This window comes from Schistocerca cancellata, unplaced genomic scaffold, assembly GCF_023864275.1.
Source record: "Schistocerca cancellata isolate TAMUIC-IGC-003103 unplaced genomic scaffold, iqSchCanc2.1 HiC_scaffold_1087, whole genome shotgun sequence".
In the NCBI taxonomy this organism is placed as follows: Eukaryota; Metazoa; Arthropoda; class Insecta; order Orthoptera; family Acrididae; genus Schistocerca; species Schistocerca cancellata.
The window spans coordinates 118,154-132,518 of record NW_026047086.1 but is presented as its reverse complement, the minus strand read 5'-3'; the positions used below and the strand labels follow the sequence as shown (position 1 = coordinate 132,518).

The 14,365-nt window shown below is 49.3% G+C and overlaps 16 non-coding genes across 16 annotated transcripts; 11 read left to right on the top strand and 5 right to left on the bottom strand.

The window, feature by feature from the left end:
• Positions 1-542: 542 nt before the first annotated feature.
• Trnap-ugg (transfer RNA proline (anticodon UGG)) lies at positions 543-614 on the top strand. Its single transcript has one exon. It is a non-coding gene; the product is annotated as a tRNA-Pro (tRNA).
• Positions 615-1,218: 604 nt separating this feature from the next.
• On the bottom strand, positions 1,219-1,291 carry Trnav-uac (transfer RNA valine (anticodon UAC)). Its single transcript has one exon. It is a non-coding gene; the product is annotated as a tRNA-Val (tRNA).
• Positions 1,292-1,526: 235 nt separating this feature from the next.
• On the top strand, positions 1,527-1,598 carry Trnap-cgg (transfer RNA proline (anticodon CGG)). Its single transcript has one exon. It is a non-coding gene; the product is annotated as a tRNA-Pro (tRNA).
• Positions 1,599-3,229: 1,631 nt separating this feature from the next.
• Trnap-ugg (transfer RNA proline (anticodon UGG)) lies at positions 3,230-3,301 on the top strand. Its single transcript has one exon. It is a non-coding gene; the product is annotated as a tRNA-Pro (tRNA).
• A 604-nt stretch (positions 3,302-3,905) lies between these two features.
• Trnav-uac (transfer RNA valine (anticodon UAC)) lies at positions 3,906-3,978 on the bottom strand. The gene has a single exon. It is a non-coding gene; the product is annotated as a tRNA-Val (tRNA).
• Positions 3,979-4,213: 235 nt separating this feature from the next.
• Trnap-cgg (transfer RNA proline (anticodon CGG)) lies at positions 4,214-4,285 on the top strand. Its single transcript has one exon. It is a non-coding gene; the product is annotated as a tRNA-Pro (tRNA).
• A 1,631-nt stretch (positions 4,286-5,916) lies between these two features.
• Positions 5,917-5,988, top strand: Trnap-ugg (transfer RNA proline (anticodon UGG)). Its single transcript has one exon. It is a non-coding gene; the product is annotated as a tRNA-Pro (tRNA).
• A 604-nt stretch (positions 5,989-6,592) lies between these two features.
• Positions 6,593-6,665, bottom strand: Trnav-uac (transfer RNA valine (anticodon UAC)). Its single transcript has one exon. It is a non-coding gene; the product is annotated as a tRNA-Val (tRNA).
• A 235-nt stretch (positions 6,666-6,900) lies between these two features.
• Positions 6,901-6,972, top strand: Trnap-cgg (transfer RNA proline (anticodon CGG)). Its single transcript has one exon. It is a non-coding gene; the product is annotated as a tRNA-Pro (tRNA).
• Positions 6,973-8,603: 1,631 nt separating this feature from the next.
• Positions 8,604-8,675, top strand: Trnap-ugg (transfer RNA proline (anticodon UGG)). Its single transcript has one exon. It is a non-coding gene; the product is annotated as a tRNA-Pro (tRNA).
• Positions 8,676-9,279: 604 nt separating this feature from the next.
• Positions 9,280-9,352, bottom strand: Trnav-uac (transfer RNA valine (anticodon UAC)). Its single transcript has one exon. It is a non-coding gene; the product is annotated as a tRNA-Val (tRNA).
• A 235-nt stretch (positions 9,353-9,587) lies between these two features.
• Trnap-cgg (transfer RNA proline (anticodon CGG)) lies at positions 9,588-9,659 on the top strand. The gene has a single exon. It is a non-coding gene; the product is annotated as a tRNA-Pro (tRNA).
• A 1,631-nt stretch (positions 9,660-11,290) lies between these two features.
• Positions 11,291-11,362, top strand: Trnap-ugg (transfer RNA proline (anticodon UGG)). The gene has a single exon. It is a non-coding gene; the product is annotated as a tRNA-Pro (tRNA).
• Positions 11,363-11,966: 604 nt separating this feature from the next.
• Positions 11,967-12,039, bottom strand: Trnav-uac (transfer RNA valine (anticodon UAC)). The gene has a single exon. It is a non-coding gene; the product is annotated as a tRNA-Val (tRNA).
• Positions 12,040-12,274: 235 nt separating this feature from the next.
• Trnap-cgg (transfer RNA proline (anticodon CGG)) lies at positions 12,275-12,346 on the top strand. The gene has a single exon. It is a non-coding gene; the product is annotated as a tRNA-Pro (tRNA).
• A 1,631-nt stretch (positions 12,347-13,977) lies between these two features.
• Positions 13,978-14,049, top strand: Trnap-ugg (transfer RNA proline (anticodon UGG)). The gene has a single exon. It is a non-coding gene; the product is annotated as a tRNA-Pro (tRNA).
• The last annotated feature ends 316 nt before the right edge of the window (positions 14,050-14,365 follow it).

Sequence of the window (14,365 nt, the reverse complement as noted above, 5' to 3'; positions counted from 1 at the left end):
GTCTGGCCTACTTTGAAAGACTTTGTAGTCGATTTACTTACTACTATCGCTGTTGGAAACCAGGATACCACACAGTATTCTAGAGACGATCAGGCAATGAAAATTTAGAATAAGTAAAACAGTATCAAAAGAATTTGTGTGGTGGAGCAGCACATGCAATTTATGCTTCCTAGATAATCGTTACTGCATAGAATAATTCTTTTGTCTGCGGCGTCTTCAGTATCCGTCTTGTGGAAATTTTACTTGCAGTATATTGTGCAATCTTTTCGTTATGAGTTGGTGCTTGGTTTCCCGATGTTCTTTTGTTTAGTGCATTCGCCTTCTCTTAACCCTGAGAAACCACATACCGAAACTGAAGCACTGCCGGCTGTTCATAAGCAGTGTTCGATGAAGTTATTTCCCTTTTTATTCGTTGCCTTTAATATTCTTCTCATCATTGGTGAGTGCTGCCTGCAGAGAGCGTTTATCTTGCGAATTCACGTGAAAGTTTGTGTTCCCTGTGAGGTCCACTACTTGGGATTAACTTGATGCTCCAGGCAGGTGGCTCGTTGGTCTAGGGGTATGATCCCTGCTTTGGGTGCAGGAGGTCCCGGGTTCAAATCCCGGACGAGCCCTGCCATTTTGACCGTGCTGAAGAGTAGGTGGAACTCAGCCCCGGTTGCAGCTCCTCAATGAAGAGTAGACGCCTGTTATAGCACGTGGATATAACAAGAATGCGGCACCAGTAAAGTACGTAGGTGGAATTCGGTAGAAACGCAGACGGTAATTTTGCATGCAACGGAAAGCAAGGTTGTCTTTGCGGAATATGTGCACCGTGAGTGGAGATTCAGCTTAACTGTGCGACAGTCTACCCTCATCTTACTAACGACGGCAACAACAAAGGTGTGGTGGCATGTGAGATTGAGAGTGGCTAAGAGTTTCTCATTATTAGTTAGCATCACACTTTGACAGAGCTGTGACAAGGCGAGTAGGGTGAGCTCAGGAAAGCCATTAGCAAGCGCACTTGAAGTAGCCCTGAAGAACCGGATTATAAATTTTGCCAGCCATAATGGAGCTAGGGGCGTTCCCAGTTACCAAATACCGGTGCAATAAGAGAGCAACAGTATTTGACAGTAAAATGACGCCCTATCCGTCTAGCATACGACATTGCTTGTCTCTGCATACGCGGACGTGAGGTCATCTCGGAAATGAAATCCGAAATATAGATTAAAATTGTTGTGTTCCCGCCCGGGATCGAACCGGGGACCTTCTGCGTGTAAAGCAGACGTGATAACCGCTACACCACGGAAACGACGGTTCTTTTCGTGTACCACCCGGAGACTCGTAATAGCAACAATTTTTCTTCTGTGTTAGAAAGGGCATCGGCTACGAGCTCCCTCCGATTCGTGAAGTTCCTATAGTAAAAGACGTCGATGAAAACAATCCAACCGCGACAGACAGGGAGAACGCTGGGCGAGCTGCAGCCCTACAGGGTGAGACCATCAAAGGTGGCGTCATTCACATGCAGTGCGTTTTCGGAACGGACAGGCTCGTTGGTCTAGGGGTATGATTCCTGCTTCGGGTGCAGGAGGTCCCGGGTTCAAATCCCGGACGAGCCCTTGCGTTTTGTACAACGGTGTGGTAACAAATCGCATGGCGGCGGCTGTTTCGCGCATTTCCAGGCCTCCAAGTCAGCGCTAAAATCCGACAACCAGTTCTGAAACAGTTTCATGTTTCATTTGAGCCATGTGCACCCTGCTGGTGGAACGTTTGAAGTTGATTTAAGTGGTCACTGCAGAGATCGTAGCAAGTGTCTTGCTGAGTGCGACGAAAACGGGTTTCCGCCCGCAATCGAACCAGGGACCTTCTGCGTGTTAGGCACGGCGCCTGGGCTCGGCGGCAGCTGCTGCTCTTTCTTTCCTTACGAGATACCGTCGATTCGCGCAGTCGTTATTGCAAAAGATGTCACCAAAGGCAATCGCTTCGTTAGCGGCACGGTGCCTGGGCTCGGCGGCAGCTCTACATGGAGGCACCAGCAGCCCAGCCAGGCCGCCGCCGGCACCGGCGCGCCGCAGCGCAAGAAGCCGGCGCCCGCCCTGCAATGCCCCCCGTCGCTGCATATTCCACCCGCCTTATATCCTCCCCATGTCTGACTCACTACCCTAAATGACACTGCGGTCGACGTGCTTTTTACTATCGCTTTTGGAAGAACCAAGGCGCATATTCTAGTGTCGAACCGGTATTGCAAATTTGGATTAAGCAAAAATTTATTGTGTGGTCGAGCGACACCCTCGGCTCGCTCTTCCTACATGATCGCTTCTTGCGAGGAATAATTCCTAGCGCGCCGATGGCTTCAGAGTTGGTCTTCTCGAAGTTTTGCTTCCGCACTGCATTCCGCAATCTTTTCGTTATGAGCTTCGGTTTCCCGACTTTCTAGTGTTTAGTGCGTTTGGCTTCTCTTAACCCTTAGCCACCGCTTGCCGAAATTTCCACGCTGTCATATGTCGATCTGCAGAGCTCAATGAAGGCATCGCGGCCATTCCTGAGCTCATGGAACGGCCGAATCTGTAGTTGTTTCCAGATCTCTCCCACACAACGGCCTCCCAGTAGCTTGGATTACAGGAGTACGCCACTACTCCCAGCCGCAGATTCACCTTTGAAAGCAGAATGACATGAGCTACGCGCAACTCCGATTGTTTTTTTGTTGTGTCTGGCCTACTTTGAAAGACTTTGTAGTCGATTTACTTACTACTATCGCTGTTGGAAACCAGGATACCACACAGTATTCTAGAGACGATCAGGCAATGAAAATTTAGAATAAGTAAAACAGTATCAAAAGAATTTGTGTGGTGGAGCAGCACATGCAATTTATGCTTCCTAGATAATCGTTACTGCATAGAATAATTCTTTTGTCTGCGGCGTCTTCAGTATCCGTCTTGTGGAAATTTTACTTGCAGTATATTGTGCAATCTTTTCGTTATGAGTTGGTGCTTGGTTTCCCGATGTTCTTTTGTTTAGTGCATTCGCCTTCTCTTAACCCTGAGAAACCACATACCGAAACTGAAGCACTGCCGGCTGTTCATAAGCAGTGTTCGATGAAGTTATTTCCCTTTTTATTCGTTGCCTTTAATATTCTTCTCATCATTGGTGAGTGCTGCCTGCAGAAAGCGTTTATCTTGCGAATTCACGTGAAAGTTTGTGTTCCCTGTGAGGTCCACTACTTGGGATTAACTTGATGCTCCAGGCAGGTGGCTCGTTGGTCTAGGGGTATGATTCCTGCTTTGGGTGCAGGAGGTCCCGGGTTCAAATCCCGGACGAGCCCTGCCATTTTGACCGTGCTGAAGAGTAGGTGGAACTCAGCCCCGGTTGCAGCTCCTCAATGAAGAGTAGACGCCTGTTATAGCACGTGGATATAACAAGAATGCGGCACCAGTAAAGTACGTAGGTGGAATTCGGTAGAAACGCAGACGGTAATTTTGCATGCAACGGAAAGCAAGGTTGTCTTTGCGGAATATGTGCACCGTGAGTGGAGATTCAGCTTAACTGTGCGACAGTCTACCCTCATCTTACTAACGACGGCAACAACAAAGGTGTGGTGGCATGTGAGATTGAGAGTGGCTAAGAGTTTCTCATTATTAGTTAGCATCACACTTTGACAGAGCTGTGACAAGGCGAGTAGGGTGAGCTCAGGAAAGCCATTAGCAAGCGCACTTGAAGTAGCCCTGAAGAACCGGATTATAAATTTTGCCAGCCATAATGGAGCTAGGGGCGTTCCCAGTTACCAAATACCGGTGCAATAAGAGAGCAACAGTATTTGACAGTAAAATGACGCCCTATCCGTCTAGCATACGACATTGCTTGTCTCTGCATACGCGGACGTGAGGTCATCTCGGAAATGAAATCCGAAATATAGATTAAAATTGTTGTGTTCCCGCCCGGGATCGAACCGGGGACCTTCTGCGTGTAAAGCAGACGTGATAACCGCTACACCACGGAAACGACGGTTCTTTTCGTGTACCACCCGGAGACTCGTAATAGCAACAGTTTTTCTTCTGTGTTAGAAAGGGCATCGGCTACGAGCTCCCTCCGATTCGTGAAGTTCCTATAGTAAAAGACGTCGATGAAAACAATCCAACCGCGACAGACAGGGAGAACGCTGGGCGAGCTGCAGCCCTACAGGGTGAGACCATCAAAGGTGGCGTCATTCACATGCAGTGCGTTTTCGGAACGGACAGGCTCGTTGGTCTAGGGGTATGATTCCTGCTTCGGGTGCAGGAGGTCCCGGGTTCAAATCCCGGACGAGCCCTTGCGTTTTGTACAACGGTGTGGTAACAAATCGCATGGCGGCGGCTGTTTCGCGCATTTCCAGGCCTCCAAGTCAGCGCTAAAATCCGACAACCAGTTCTGAAACAGTTTCATGTTTCATTTGAGCCATGTGCACCCTGCTGGTGGAACGTTTGAAGTTGATTTAAGTGGTCACTGCAGAGATCGTAGCAAGTGTCTTGCTGAGTGCGACGAAAACGGGTTTCCGCCCGCAATCGAACCAGGGACCTTCTGCGTGTTAGGCACGGCGCCTGGGCTCGGCGGCAGCTGCTGCTCTTTCTTTCCTTACGAGATACCGTCGATTCGCGCAGTCGTTATTGCAAAAGATGTCACCAAAGGCAATCGCTTCGTTAGCGGCACGGTGCCTGGGCTCGGCGGCAGCTCTACATGGAGGCACCAGCAGCCCAGCCAGGCCGCCGCCGGCACCGGCGCGCCGCAGCGCAAGAAGCCGGCGCCCGCCCTGCAATGCCCCCCGTCGCTGCATATTCCACCCGCCTTATATCCTCCCCATGTCTGACTCACTACCCTAAATGACACTGCGGTCGACGTGCTTTTTACTATCGCTTTTGGAAGAACCAAGGCGCATATTCTAGTGTCGAACCGGTATTGCAAATTTGGATTAAGCAAAAATTTATTGTGTGGTCGAGCGACACCCTCGGCTCGCTCTTCCTACATGATCGCTTCTTGCGAGGAATAATTCCTAGCGCGCCGATGGCTTCAGAGTTGGTCTTCTCGAAGTTTTGCTTCCGCACTGCATTCCGCAATCTTTTCGTTATGAGCTTCGGTTTCCCGACTTTCTAGTGTTTAGTGCGTTTGGCTTCTCTTAACCCTTAGCCACCGCTTGCCGAAATTTCCACGCTGTCATATGTCGATCTGCAGAGCTCAATGAAGGCATCGCGGCCATTCCTGAGCTCATGGAACGGCCGAATCTGTAGTTGTTTCCAGATCTCTCCCACACAACGGCCTCCCAGTAGCTTGGATTACAGGAGTACGCCACTACTCCCAGCCGCAGATTCACCTTTGAAAGCAGAATGACATGAGCTACGCGCAACTCCGATTGTTTTTTTGTTGTGTCTGGCCTACTTTGAAAGACTTTGTAGTCGATTTACTTACTACTATCGCTGTTGGAAACCAGGATACCACACAGTATTCTAGAGACGATCAGGCAATGAAAATTTAGAATAAGTAAAACAGTATCAAAAGAATTTGTGTGGTGGAGCAGCACATGCAATTTATGCTTCCTAGATAATCGTTACTGCATAGAATAATTCTTTTGTCTGCGGCGTCTTCAGTATCCGTCTTGTGGAAATTTTACTTGCAGTATATTGTGCAATCTTTTCGTTATGAGTTGGTGCTTGGTTTCCCGATGTTCTTTTGTTTAGTGCATTCGCCTTCTCTTAACCCTGAGAAACCACATACCGAAACTGAAGCACTGCCGGCTGTTCATAAGCAGTGTTCGATGAAGTTATTTCCCTTTTTATTCGTTGCCTTTAATATTCTTCTCATCATTGGTGAGTGCTGCCTGCAGAAAGCGTTTATCTTGCGAATTCACGTGAAAGTTTGTGTTCCCTGTGAGGTCCACTACTTGGGATTAACTTGATGCTCCAGGCAGGTGGCTCGTTGGTCTAGGGGTATGATTCCTGCTTTGGGTGCAGGAGGTCCCGGGTTCAAATCCCGGACGAGCCCTGCCATTTTGACCGTGCTGAAGAGTAGGTGGAACTCAGCCCCGGTTGCAGCTCCTCAATGAAGAGTAGACGCCTGTTATAGCACGTGGATATAACAAGAATGCGGCACCAGTAAAGTACGTAGGTGGAATTCGGTAGAAACGCAGACGGTAATTTTGCATGCAACGGAAAGCAAGGTTGTCTTTGCGGAATATGTGCACCGTGAGTGGAGATTCAGCTTAACTGTGCGACAGTCTACCCTCATCTTACTAACGACGGCAACAACAAAGGTGTGGTGGCATGTGAGATTGAGAGTGGCTAAGAGTTTCTCATTATTAGTTAGCATCACACTTTGACAGAGCTGTGACAAGGCGAGTAGGGTGAGCTCAGGAAAGCCATTAGCAAGCGCACTTGAAGTAGCCCTGAAGAACCGGATTATAAATTTTGCCAGCCATAATGGAGCTAGGGGCGTTCCCAGTTACCAAATACCGGTGCAATAAGAGAGCAACAGTATTTGACAGTAAAATGACGCCCTATCCGTCTAGCATACGACATTGCTTGTCTCTGCATACGCGGACGTGAGGTCATCTCGGAAATGAAATCCGAAATATAGATTAAAATTGTTGTGTTCCCGCCCGGGATCGAACCGGGGACCTTCTGCGTGTAAAGCAGACGTGATAACCGCTACACCACGGAAACGACGGTTCTTTTCGTGTACCACCCGGAGACTCGTAATAGCAACAGTTTTTCTTCTGTGTTAGAAAGGGCATCGGCTACGAGCTCCCTCCGATTCGTGAAGTTCCTATAGTAAAAGACGTCGATGAAAACAATCCAACCGCGACAGACAGGGAGAACGCTGGGCGAGCTGCAGCCCTACAGGGTGAGACCATCAAAGGTGGCGTCATTCACATGCAGTGCGTTTTCGGAACGGACAGGCTCGTTGGTCTAGGGGTATGATTCCTGCTTCGGGTGCAGGAGGTCCCGGGTTCAAATCCCGGACGAGCCCTTGCGTTTTGTACAACGGTGTGGTAACAAATCGCATGGCGGCGGCTGTTTCGCGCATTTCCAGGCCTCCAAGTCAGCGCTAAAATCCGACAACCAGTTCTGAAACAGTTTCATGTTTCATTTGAGCCATGTGCACCCTGCTGGTGGAACGTTTGAAGTTGATTTAAGTGGTCACTGCAGAGATCGTAGCAAGTGTCTTGCTGAGTGCGACGAAAACGGGTTTCCGCCCGCAATCGAACCAGGGACCTTCTGCGTGTTAGGCACGGCGCCTGGGCTCGGCGGCAGCTGCTGCTCTTTCTTTCCTTACGAGATACCGTCGATTCGCGCAGTCGTTATTGCAAAAGATGTCACCAAAGGCAATCGCTTCGTTAGCGGCACGGTGCCTGGGCTCGGCGGCAGCTCTACATGGAGGCACCAGCAGCCCAGCCAGGCCGCCGCCGGCACCGGCGCGCCGCAGCGCAAGAAGCCGGCGCCCGCCCTGCAATGCCCCCCGTCGCTGCATATTCCACCCGCCTTATATCCTCCCCATGTCTGACTCACTACCCTAAATGACACTGCGGTCGACGTGCTTTTTACTATCGCTTTTGGAAGAACCAAGGCGCATATTCTAGTGTCGAACCGGTATTGCAAATTTGGATTAAGCAAAAATTTATTGTGTGGTCGAGCGACACCCTCGGCTCGCTCTTCCTACATGATCGCTTCTTGCGAGGAATAATTCCTAGCGCGCCGATGGCTTCAGAGTTGGTCTTCTCGAAGTTTTGCTTCCGCACTGCATTCCGCAATCTTTTCGTTATGAGCTTCGGTTTCCCGACTTTCTAGTGTTTAGTGCGTTTGGCTTCTCTTAACCCTTAGCCACCGCTTGCCGAAATTTCCACGCTGTCATATGTCGATCTGCAGAGCTCAATGAAGGCATCGCGGCCATTCCTGAGCTCATGGAACGGCCGAATCTGTAGTTGTTTCCAGATCTCTCCCACACAACGGCCTCCCAGTAGCTTGGATTACAGGAGTACGCCACTACTCCCAGCCGCAGATTCACCTTTGAAAGCAGAATGACATGAGCTACGCGCAACTCCGATTGTTTTTTTGTTGTGTCTGGCCTACTTTGAAAGACTTTGTAGTCGATTTACTTACTACTATCGCTGTTGGAAACCAGGATACCACACAGTATTCTAGAGACGATCAGGCAATGAAAATTTAGAATAAGTAAAACAGTATCAAAAGAATTTGTGTGGTGGAGCAGCACATGCAATTTATGCTTCCTAGATAATCGTTACTGCATAGAATAATTCTTTTGTCTGCGGCGTCTTCAGTATCCGTCTTGTGGAAATTTTACTTGCAGTATATTGTGCAATCTTTTCGTTATGAGTTGGTGCTTGGTTTCCCGATGTTCTTTTGTTTAGTGCATTCGCCTTCTCTTAACCCTGAGAAACCACATACCGAAACTGAAGCACTGCCGGCTGTTCATAAGCAGTGTTCGATGAAGTTATTTCCCTTTTTATTCGTTGCCTTTAATATTCTTCTCATCATTGGTGAGTGCTGCCTGCAGAAAGCGTTTATCTTGCGAATTCACGTGAAAGTTTGTGTTCCCTGTGAGGTCCAGTACTTGGGATTAACTTGATGCTCCAGGCAGGTGGCTCGTTGGTCTAGGGGTATGATTCCTGCTTTGGGTGCAGGAGGTCCCGGGTTCAAATCCCGGACGAGCCCTGCCATTTTGACCGTGCTGAAGAGTAGGTGGAACTCAGCCCCGGTTGCAGCTCCTCAATGAAGAGTAGACGCCTGTTATAGCACGTGGATATAACAAGAATGCGGCACCAGTAAAGTACGTAGGTGGAATTCGGTAGAAACGCAGACGGTAATTTTGCATGCAACGGAAAGCAAGGTTGTCTTTGCGGAATATGTGCACCGTGAGTGGAGATTCAGCTTAACTGTGCGACAGTCTACCCTCATCTTACTAACGACGGCAACAACAAAGGTGTGGTGGCATGTGAGATTGAGAGTGGCTAAGAGTTTCTCATTATTAGTTAGCATCACACTTTGACAGAGCTGTGACAAGGCGAGTAGGGTGAGCTCAGGAAAGCCATTAGCAAGCGCACTTGAAGTAGCCCTGAAGAACCGGATTATAAATTTTGCCAGCCATAATGGAGCTAGGGGCGTTCCCAGTTACCAAATACCGGTGCAATAAGAGAGCAACAGTATTTGACAGTAAAATGACGCCCTATCCGTCTAGCATACGACATTGCTTGTCTCTGCATACGCGGACGTGAGGTCATCTCGGAAATGAAATCCGAAATATAGATTAAAATTGTTGTGTTCCCGCCCGGGATCGAACCGGGGACCTTCTGCGTGTAAAGCAGACGTGATAACCGCTACACCACGGAAACGACGGTTCTTTTCGTGTACCACCCGGAGACTCGTAATAGCAACAGTTTTTCTTCTGTGTTAGAAAGGGCATCGGCTACGAGCTCCCTCCGATTCGTGAAGTTCCTATAGTAAAAGACGTCGATGAAAACAATCCAACCGCGACAGACAGGGAGAACGCTGGGCGAGCTGCAGCCCTACAGGGTGAGACCATCAAAGGTGGCGTCATTCACATGCAGTGCGTTTTCGGAACGGACAGGCTCGTTGGTCTAGGGGTATGATTCCTGCTTCGGGTGCAGGAGGTCCCGGGTTCAAATCCCGGACGAGCCCTTGCGTTTTGTACAACGGTGTGGTAACAAATCGCATGGCGGCGGCTGTTTCGCGCATTTCCAGGCCTCCAAGTCAGCGCTAAAATCCGACAACCAGTTCTGAAACAGTTTCATGTTTCATTTGAGCCATGTGCACCCTGCTGGTGGAACGTTTGAAGTTGATTTAAGTGGTCACTGCAGAGATCGTAGCAAGTGTCTTGCTGAGTGCGACGAAAACGGGTTTCCGCCCGCAATCGAACCAGGGACCTTCTGCGTGTTAGGCACGGCGCCTGGGCTCGGCGGCAGCTGCTGCTCTTTCTTTCCTTACGAGATACCGTCGATTCGCGCAGTCGTTATTGCAAAAGATGTCACCAAAGGCAATCGCTTCGTTAGCGGCACGGTGCCTGGGCTCGGCGGCAGCTCTACATGGAGGCACCAGCAGCCCAGCCAGGCCGCCGCCGGCACCGGCGCGCCGCAGCGCAAGAAGCCGGCGCCCGCCCTGCAATGCCCCCCGTCGCTGCATATTCCACCCGCCTTATATCCTCCCCATGTCTGACTCACTACCCTAAATGACACTGCGGTCGACGTGCTTTTTACTATCGCTTTTGGAAGAACCAAGGCGCATATTCTAGTGTCGAACCGGTATTGCAAATTTGGATTAAGCAAAAATTTATTGTGTGGTCGAGCGACACCCTCGGCTCGCTCTTCCTACATGATCGCTTCTTGCGAGGAATAATTCCTAGCGCGCCGATGGCTTCAGAGTTGGTCTTCTCGAAGTTTTGCTTCCGCACTGCATTCCGCAATCTTTTCGTTATGAGCTTCGGTTTCCCGACTTTCTAGTGTTTAGTGCGTTTGGCTTCTCTTAACCCTTAGCCACCGCTTGCCGAAATTTCCACGCTGTCATATGTCGATCTGCAGAGCTCAATGAAGGCATCGCGGCCATTCCTGAGCTCATGGAACGGCCGAATCTGTAGTTGTTTCCAGATCTCTCCCACACAACGGCCTCCCAGTAGCTTGGATTACAGGAGTACGCCACTACTCCCAGCCGCAGATTCACCTTTGAAAGCAGAATGACATGAGCTACGCGCAACTCCGATTGTTTTTTTGTTGTGTCTGGCCTACTTTGAAAGACTTTGTAGTCGATTTACTTACTACTATCGCTGTTGGAAACCAGGATACCACACAGTATTCTAGAGACGATCAGGCAATGAAAATTTAGAATAAGTAAAACAGTATCAAAAGAATTTGTGTGGTGGAGCAGCACATGCAATTTATGCTTCCTAGATAATCGTTACTGCATAGAATAATTCTTTTGTCTGCGGCGTCTTCAGTATCCGTCTTGTGGAAATTTTACTTGCAGTATATTGTGCAATCTTTTCGTTATGAGTTGGTGCTTGGTTTCCCGATGTTCTTTTGTTTAGTGCATTCGCCTTCTCTTAACCCTGAGAAACCACATACCGAAACTGAAGCACTGCCGGCTGTTCATAAGCAGTGTTCGATGAAGTTATTTCCCTTTTTATTCGTTGCCTTTAATATTCTTCTCATCATTGGTGAGTGCTGCCTGCAGAAAGCGTTTATCTTGCGAATTCACGTGAAAGTTTGTGTTCCCTGTGAGGTCCACTACTTGGGATTAACTTGATGCTCCAGGCAGGTGGCTCGTTGGTCTAGGGGTATGATTCCTGCTTTGGGTGCAGGAGGTCCCGGGTTCAAATCCCGGACGAGCCCTGCCATTTTGACCGTGCTGAAGAGTAGGTGGAACTCAGCCCCGGTTGCAGCTCCTCAATGAAGAGTAGACGCCTGTTATAGCACGTGGATATAACAAGAATGCGGCACCAGTAAAGTACGTAGGTGGAATTCGGTAGAAACGCAGACGGTAATTTTGCATGCAACGGAAAGCAAGGTTGTCTTTGCGGAATATGTGCACCGTGAGTGGAGATTCAGCTTAACTGTGCGACAGTCTACCCTCATCTTACTAACGACGGCAACAACAAAGGTGTGGTGGCATGTGAGATTGAGAGTGGCTAAGAGTTTCTCATTATTAGTTAGCATCACACTTTGACAGAGCTGTGACAAGGCGAGTAGGGTGAGCTCAGGAAAGCCATTAGCAAGCGCACTTGAAGTAGCCCTGAAGAACCGGATTATAAATTTTGCCAGCCATAATGGAGCTAGGGGCGTTCCCAGTTACCAAATACCGGTGCAATAAGAGAGCAACAGTATTTGACAGTAAAATGACGCCCTATCCGTCTAGCATACGACATTGCTTGTCTCTGCATACGCGGACGTGAGGTCATCTCGGAAATGAAATCCGAAATATAGATTAAAATTGTTGTGTTCCCGCCCGGGATCGAACCGGGGACCTTCTGCGTGTAAAGCAGACGTGATAACCGCTACACCACGGAAACGACGGTTCTTTTCGTGTACCACCCGGAGACTCGTAATAGCAACAGTTTTTCTTCTGTGTTAGAAAGGGCATCGGCTACGAGCTCCCTCCGATTCGTGAAGTTCCTATAGTAAAAGACGTCGATGAAAACAATCCAACCGCGACAGACAGGGAGAACGCTGGGCGAGCTGCAGCCCTACAGGGTGAGACCATCAAAGGTGGCGTCATTCACATGCAGTGCGTTTTCGGAACGGACAGGCTCGTTGGTCTAGGGGTATGATTCCTGCTTCGGGTGCAGGAGGTCCCGGGTTCAAATCCCGGACGAGCCCTTGCGTTTTGTACAACGGTGTGGTAACAAATCGCATGGCGGCGGCTGTTTCGCGCATTTCCAGGCCTCCAAGTCAGCGCTAAAATCCGACAACCAGTTCTGAAACAGTTTCATGTTTCATTTGAGCCATGTGCACCCTGCTGGTGGAACGTTTGAAGTTGATTTAAGTGGTCACTGCAGAGATCGTAGCAAGTGTCTTGCTGAGTGCGACGAAAACGGGTTTCCGCCCGCAATCGAACCAGGGACCTTCTGCGTGTTAGGCACGGCGCCTGGGCTCGGCGGCAGCTGCTGCTCTTTCTTTCCTTACGAGATACCGTCGATTCGCGCAGTCGTTATTGCAAAAGATGTCACCAAAGGCAATCGCTTCGTTAGCGGCACGGTGCCTGGGCTCGGCGGCAGCTCTACATGGAGGCACCAGCAGCCCAGCCAGGCCGCCGCCGGCACCGGCGCGCCGCAGCGCAAGAAGCCGGCGCCCGCCCTGCAATGCCCCCCGTCGCTGCATATTCCACCCGCCTTATATCCTCCCCATGTCTGACTCACTACCCTAAATGACACTGCGGTCGACGTGCTTTTTACTATCGCTTTTGGAAGAACCAAGGCGCATATTCTAGTGTCGAACCGGTATTGCAAATTTGGATTAAGCAAAAATTTATTGTGTGGTCGAGCGACACCCTCGGCTCGCTCTTCCTACATGATCGCTTCTTGCGAGGAATAATTCCTAGCGCGCCGATGGCTTCAGAGTTGGTCTTCTCGAAGTTTTGCTTCCGCACTGCATTCCGCAATCTTTTCGTTATGAGCTTCGGTTTCCCGACTTTCTAGTGTTTAGTGCGTTTGGCTTCTCTTAACCCTTAGCCACCGCTTGCCGAAATTTCCACGCTGTCATATGTCGATCTGCAGAGCTCAATGAAGGCATCGCGGCCATTCCTGAGCTCATGGAACGGCCGAATCTGTAGTTGTTTCCAGATCTCTCCCACACAACGGCCTCCCAGTAGCTTGGATTACAGGAGTACGCCACTACTCCCAGCCGCAGATTCACCTTTGAAAGCAGAATGACATGAGCTACGCGCAACTCCGATTGTTTTTTTGTTGTGTCTGGCCTACTTTGAAAGACTTTGTAGTCGATTTACTTACTACTATCGCTGTTGGAAACCAGGATACCACACAGTATTCTAGAGACGATCAGGCAATGAAAATTTAGAATAAGTAAAACAGTATCAAAAGAATTTGTGTGGTGGAGCAGCACATGCAATTTATGCTTCCTAGATAATCGTTACTGCATAGAATAATTCTTTTGTCTGCGGCGTCTTCAGTATCCGTCTTGTGGAAATTTTACTTGCAGTATATTGTGCAATCTTTTCGTTATGAGTTGGTGCTTGGTTTCCCGATGTTCTTTTGTTTAGTGCATTCGCCTTCTCTTAACCCTGAGAAACCACATACCGAAACTGAAGCACTGCCGGCTGTTCATAAGCAGTGTTCGATGAAGTTATTTCCCTTTTTATTCGTTGCCTTTAATATTCTTCTCATCATTGGTGAGTGCTGCCTGCAGAAAGCGTTTATCTTGCGAATTCACGTGAAAGTTTGTGTTCCCTGTGAGGTCCAGTACTTGGGATTAACTTGATGCTCCAGGCAGGTGGCTCGTTGGTCTAGGGGTATGATTCCTGCTTTGGGTGCAGGAGGTCCCGGGTTCAAATCCCGGACGAGCCCTGCCATTTTGACCGTGCTGAAGAGTAGGTGGAACTCAGCCCCGGTTGCAGCTCCTCAATGAAGAGTAGACGCCTGTTATAGCACGTGGATATAACAAGAATGCGGCACCAGTAAAGTACGTAGGTGGAATTCGGTAGAAACGCAGACGGTAATTTTGCATGCAACGGAAAGCAAGGTTGTCTTTGCGGAATATGTGCACCGTGAGTGGAGATTCAGCTTAACTGTGCGACAGTCTACCCTCATCTTACTAACGACGGCAACAACAAAGGTGTGGTGGCATGTGAGATTGAGAGTGGCTAAGAGTTTCTCATTATTA